General features: G+C 39.4%; 1 non-coding gene across 1 annotated transcript; it reads right to left on the reverse strand.

Annotated features, from left to right (window-relative positions):
- Nucleotides 1-6,460: 6,460 nt before the first annotated feature.
- Nucleotides 6,461-6,567, reverse strand: LOC118550670 (U6 spliceosomal RNA). The gene has a single exon (XR_004924692.1). It is a non-coding gene; the product is annotated as a U6 spliceosomal RNA (small nuclear RNA).
- Nucleotides 6,568-6,973: the final 406 nt, after the last annotated feature.

Here is a 6,973-nt window from a genome sequence, read left to right on the forward strand (position 1 = left end):
CTGGGCCAAAGGCAGCCACTAATGACTGAGCCACCCAGGTGCCCCAAAACCTTAATATTTTTATTTGCTTTATGTTCAGTTTCTAAATTAATTTGAGCAGAAATGACATCTTTATAATATTGGCATTTCTTGTCCAATGGTCTTTCCATTTATTAAGTTTTCTCTTTACCCTCCAGTGATATTTTAGTTTTCTTCACAGAGGCCGTGCACATTTCTTATGTAAGTGCTTCCCCTGTACTAATGTTTTTATAAGCAGGGACTTCTGTTATGTCTTTGATCTGGTTGTTATTTGTATTTATGAAAGTTGTTGGTTTCTATGTATTAATTTTGTATCTTACTTCTTTGCTGAATTTCTGTACTGTTTGTTGTAGTTTGTCAAGTGTGTCTTTGAATCTAAAGTGTGTCTATTGTGGATAGCATTATATATTTGAATCATGTTTTTTTTTTTTAATTCATTCATTCCCTTAACCTCTGATTTTTAATGGGAGAAATTAATCCATTTTCATTTAATGTAATCGCAGATAGGGGAGGATTTCTATCAGCCAAGTTGCTATTTGTTTTCCATATCTTATGTGGGTTTTTTTGTTGTTGTTCCTCAATTACTCTATTACTGCCTTCTTTTGTGTTTAATAGATATTTTCTAGTGTACATTTTTATTCCCTTGTTGTTTCTTTTACTTTATACTTCTGCCTTATTTTCTTATTAATTTCCTGGGAATTGCCATCAATCTAGTTTGGATTAATAGCAACTTAATTTCAATAATATATAAAAACTTTGCTCCTATAAAGTTCCCTCCCTCCTCTCTTTTTATGTGTTATTGTCACAAATTACATTTTCACACATTGCCCAGCAACTTAATTTTATCCTTATTGTGTTATACAGTTATCTTTTAAGTCAAATAGGAGAAAAGGAGTTACAAACCAAAAATACATTTATACTGTCTTATATTTACCTATGTAATTACCTTTGCTGGTGCTCTTTATTTTCTTCATGTGGATTTGTCCTTTCTTTCATTTCTAGTCTGAATGCCTGCCTTTAGAATCTCTTGTAGGCAGGTCTGCTAGCAATGAACTCTCAGTTTTGTTTATCCAGGAATGTCTTAATAGGTTTTTCATTTTTGAAGGATAATTTTGTCAGACATAGATTTCTTCGTGGGCAATTTTTTTTTTTATTTCAGCACTTCATGGATTTTTTTACGCCATTTTTTTTTTATTCAAGTATAGTTAACATACAGTGTTAGATTACTTTCAGGTGTAAAATATAATGATTCAACACTTCTATATGTTGGTGCTCACCAAGATAAGCACTCTCAGTTCCCTTTATCTATTTCACCCATTCCCCCCATCCACCTCCCCTCTAGCAACCACCAATTTGTTCTTTGTATTTAAGAGTCTGGTATTTTTGTTGTTTGTTTGCTTTGTTTCTTTTTCTTTTTCTTTTTCTTTTTTTTTTTTAAGATTTTATTTATTTATTTGACAGAGAGAGACACAGCAAGAGAGGGAACACAAGCAGGGGGAGTGTGAGAGGGAGAAGCAGGCTTCCTGCGGAGCAGGGAGCCCGATGTGGGGCTCCATCTCAGAACCCCAGGATCATGACCTGAGCTGAAGGCAGACGCTTAAAGACTGAGCCACCCGGGTGCCCCTGTTTGCTTTGTTTCTTAAATTTCACACCTGACTAAAATCATATGGTGTTTGTCTTTCTCTGACTGATTTATTTCACTTAGCCTTACACCCTCTAGGTCCATCCATGTTGTTGCAAATGGCAAGATTTCATTCTTTTCAATGGCTGAGTAATATCCTGTTGTGTGTATGTGTATATACATGTATGTATATGTATATAGATACATATGTACCACATCTTTTTTATCCATTCATCTATCAATGGACATTTGGGCTGCTTCCATTTCAGCACTTTGAATATGTCATCCCATAGCCATTTGGTCTTCATGTTTTCTGATGAGAAATCAGCTGATAATTTTATTGAAGATCCTTTGTACATGATGAGTTCTCTCTTACTAGATTTAAGATTTTTATCTTTGCCTTTGGCTTTTGGTACTTTGATTTTGATGTGTCAAGGTATGAATCTGAGCTTATCTTGTTTGGAATTCATTGAGATCCTTGGATGTGTGGATTAAAGTTTTTAAAATCAAATTTGGGTAATTTTCAGATATTATTTCTTCAAATATCAACTTTGACTGCTTTTTCTCTCTCCTCTCTTTCTGGGACTTTCATTATGTGTATATTGGTATCTTGATGGTGTCCCACAGGTCTCTGAGGCTCTTTTCATTTTTCTTTTTTCTTCTGCTTCCCAGACTGGATAATCTTGATTGACCTATCTTCAAGTTCACTGATTCTTTTTACTGTTTCCTGAAATCTGTGGTTGAATCCTTCTAGCTAATTTTTCATTTTAATTATCACACTTCTTGTCTTATGCAGGAGCTGTGTTGGGAGGTAGTGACAAGGAAAAGGAAGACAAGCAGTCTTGCATTTCCAGCACAGACTTCATAGTTAATTTCTCTCCCTGTGCCAGTGACTCCCATTCTCTCATGCATATTCTGGAAACTTGTTTCTGGGAATGCAACCCTCAGGTCACTCCCCTCAGGGCTAGGCTGGTACTCTCTTCCCACATTTCTGTCCTCCTTAGGCCCTTTCTTTTATTCTGCCTGGGTCATCTCTTTGCAGGGCCGCTGAAGACCAAGAGAATCACTTCCCCCTTTGTCTATAGTACTGCCCTTGAAATAAGCATACAAAACCATCATTTTTCAAGAATGTTCAGAAGAAGGAGACACCGTTTAATAAAAATTAAAAAGTTAGGCCATTTCTTCTCATCTGCCTGCATGGTTCTGCACCAATATTGTGCTGAACTTTGGGTGCTGGTTACCCCTTCACTTCTACCTGCCTTTGTGTCTTATGCTTTACTTTGGTCTTTGATTTATGTGGTCTCCCAGCTCTCTAACTACTTTCTAATTCCTCTTGACTTTGCATTATGCTTACTTTTTCTAGATTTTCTATTTTGAGTTTATCTGCTGTTATTTCCAGGGTGCAAGACTACTCATTCACTTATCAAATCCTTCATAAACAAATCATTCAGTATTCAGAAAAATCATATGATAGGCAAAGTGAATGGTTTGTCTTAATGTTAGCTGTTGGTTTGTGTAGCAGGTGATATTGATGCTCCCTCATATCCCATGGGCCCACAATAGAAATCACCTTTAGCTTGAATAAACTGTTCTTATATAGGTTAATGGCTTTCTACCTTAAACACCTGGGTCTCTCTCTTCCTGAGGCCTTCATCTGGTTATAGGACATTCTTGGCCTACAAGATGGTCATGCTGGAATTGTTGGAGAATTAATCCTCCCAGGAGCAGCCCTCAAGCAATGATAGATGGAGGTTGATGAATAAGTGCCCTGGCTTGCTCAGGAGGACAGCCCTGAAGTGTGTGTTTGAGAGTCCTAGAGATTTAAGCAGGATTAAACCCTAGTTATTCATAGCATTATTCTACTCTTTAACACTCTGTATTGGTTCTTTTTCTTCCCTCACTTCCTTTTTTCCTCACAATATTTCCTGGAATTGCTTCCCAAATAAATTACTTGCTCCAAAATTCTTGTCTCAGTGTCAGCTGTTGGAGGAACTCAAACCAAAACAGTAGGATAATTGGCTTTACTCAGAGTCACTGAAGACAGTGATGCTATCTATGGTAGGAAAAGGGAGGCTATGATTACCCTTTTGCACAGATACAACTTTGAAAGTGTTACACATATTCTAGTATGGGACTGAGTTGGGGAGACATCTTGAACTTTGGAGAGAATTCAGAGAACGAAGATTGAGTTCTGACTGCCTCATGAAGCCATGAAGATTTTTGCCAGGGGAGCTCTAATCAGAGATTGCCAGGTGGTTTTCATAAAGCAGAAACAACAGGTATGCCCATTTTATGCAAGAAAACTGCTACACAGAAAGAACATCTTTATCAACTTTTAGCCCAACATAAGGGGTACTGATATGGTCTCACCAAAAGCCACATTATTATCACATTCAAATCAACAGCCACTTAAGAATCCTCATATTTTTGTAAAAACTTGTTGCAAGGTGATGATGAGAACAAATTGACTAAATATTGCTTACCACCATGGTGAGTTATAAGGCCAGCTGAAGGTGCTCTCTTGATCACAGTGGCTCATTAGGTAGTTGAAGATAGAAGAGTCTCAAGCAGACCCATCCAGGTGTGTAGTGAGGTTATAACAAACACCAGCTGCTGAGAGGTTAGAGAAGCTTTGGAGAAAATTATCTGGGTCCTCAGATACACTACTGGAGAGGTAAATTGAAAGTTACTGATTCACTTATGTGTGTCCAGCTCCATGATACTTTCTTCAAAGGAGAGATTCTGCAAGCTCATGTTGGTATTTCTGGAGGAAAAAGCATGGGCAGGATTGAAAAGAGAAAAGACATTGCAATGCTACTATTTGTGTTCAAGAAGCAGAGAAATACATAAGATTACAAGAGAAACTCTATGTCAGACATCTCATTTGCAACCCAGATTTTGAAATCTCAACCATTTACTGCCTCAGGAAAGGGCACCTATCAGAAAGGACAGAGGGTGATCTGTTATGTAGTTTCACATATGATTTTCTATAATATAATAAGAGTATATAAGCTACTATCCCTCATTTTATTGGTAAGGGAATTGAGATTTGGAGAGAAGGCATGACAACCAAGATGTAAGGAAATACCAAGTGCTGGTTATCTCTAGTTCTATCCACTCCTTAAGGTGGACTACTATTCCCCAGACCCTGGGATTGCCTATACAGTAAGGTGGCTGACCTCCCAGGTGTGATGGTGGAGATGGAGACCAGGCCTGCTCTGCCCCTCTCCAATGCTGCCTCCTCCTCTCAGCGGGGGACCCAGGTCTCCTTTCCAGCATCCACCATTTCACATGGTCCTGGTTCTGCTTATGTGTTTTCATAATGCAGATCATTTATGCTCCATGCCTTGCCTTGTCCTGCCTCTTCTGTAAAATGAAAAATTTGATAAAGGGCATTTAGAACAAATAGTTTACAATTGTAAATATCAAAATGGAAAACCTGAATTCATCTTGGTTCTCCTTCCACCTCCAAGAGGAAAAAGAACTCCCCAGGGCTAAGGTTTTTGACTTACATCTAATTCTATGTCCCACCTCCCACTATACTGTGGAAGCAGGAAATCTGAAACACTAGACTCCCTAGCCTTTCCAGGCTACCTTGCAGCTAGGGTTCTAGATTCTTCTAGATTCTTATATTTATTCATGCAAAATTTGGATGGTGGAAGGGATGTGGAAGCCACCTTTCTGCAGAGATGGTGGCTGGTGGGCAGCTGTGACCTCCATGTTTGCAGTGATGTGTTGTGAGGGGGACTGTGCTGGTGGCATTTATGAGGGCAAGAGCAAACACAGTATCATGATCTGCTGCTGCAGTGGTGTGGTTCAGCAGTGGTCTCTGACTTCTTTATCTCCAGCTCTTCCACAGATGTTGTGAGCACCAAAGTCCCTTATTAAATGCCTTCTAAGAATAGCTGCTTACCAATCCTCTGGCCAGCCCTCTGTTCCAGTTGCTACCACTGTATAACAAACAATCCCCAAACTTAGTGGCACAAAATAACAAATTTATTTTGCTCAAATAAGGCATAGTGGCTATGGTTTGTCTCCCCTCCACAATATGAGGGGAATGAAGCTATGAAGACTTAATGGCTGAGGGTGACTTACCAGTTGGGGGCTGGAGTCATTTAGAAACCTCTTTACTCACAGGTTTGGTAGTTGATGCTAGCTAGGCTGGAACATCAGCTGGGACTGCCAATAAAAGCACCCACACAGCCAGGGCTTCCTCCTAGCACAGCATCCTCGGGTTGATCAGACTCCTTATATGTCAACTAAGGCTCCCACAGTGAATGTCCCAAGAGAAACAGGTGAAGCTTCCCAGGCTTCTCTGGCCTCAGAGGTCATACCTTGACATTCTCACTGCATTCTTTGGGTTGAAGCAGTCACAATCTGGCCCAGACACCAGGGGAGGGGACATGGTTTACATCTCTAGATGGGAGGAGCTTCAAAGAATGTATGGTCTTAATTTAAAATGCCCTTAGCCCTCTTGGGACACCTGGGTGGCTCAGTCAGCTAAGCACTGACTCTTGGTTTTGGCTCAGGTCATGATCTCTGGGTCCTGGGATCAAGCCCCATGTTGGGCTCCTCACTCAGTACAGAGTCTGCTTGTTCTTCTCCCTCTGCTCCTCCCTCTCTCTCTCTCTCATAAATAAATACAATCTTAAAAAAAACACAAAAATCCCTTAGCCCTCTTTCCACAGGGTATCTCAGTAATTGCTCCTTTTCCAGTTTCACTGTGTAAGTTGAAGGCGTACAGCATGATGGTTTGATTTACACATATTTGTAATGGTTACCACAAGAGGTGCAGCCAACATCCATCTTCTCACATAGGCACAAAATATGGGATGCTTCCCAAATTTGCATGTCATCCTTACACAAGGACTATGCTAGTCTTCTCTGTGTCATTCCAATTTTAGTATGTGTGCTGCTGAAGCGAGCACTCTCAGTAGTTGTTTAATGGTGGGATGGGTATTCAGACACTGAGGTTTTATTAAGATAATGATGTCCTTGGAACTACTTCTGTTTCTCACTCAAACCAACAAATTTCAAGTTAGGAAAGAAAACAAGCACTTTAACAAATCTAGAGGTAAGAAGAAAAATATACCTGCTTAGTATTATATACTTTGAAGAGTTTCTCTACCAAAAAAAGGAAAGAAAGAAAGAAAAGGAAAATGACTTTCATAATATATTTCCAAACACAGTATTTTTTATTATGTTATGTTAGTCATCATACAGTAGTTTTTGATGTAGTGTTCAATGATTCACTATTTGCATATAACACCCAGTGCTCATTACAACGCTTGCCCTCCTTAATACCCATCACCCGGCTACCCCAACCCCCACTCC

This window comes from Halichoerus grypus, chromosome 10 (genome assembly GCF_964656455.1).
Source record: "Halichoerus grypus chromosome 10, mHalGry1.hap1.1, whole genome shotgun sequence".
Classification (NCBI taxonomy): domain Eukaryota; kingdom Metazoa; phylum Chordata; class Mammalia; order Carnivora; family Phocidae; genus Halichoerus; species Halichoerus grypus.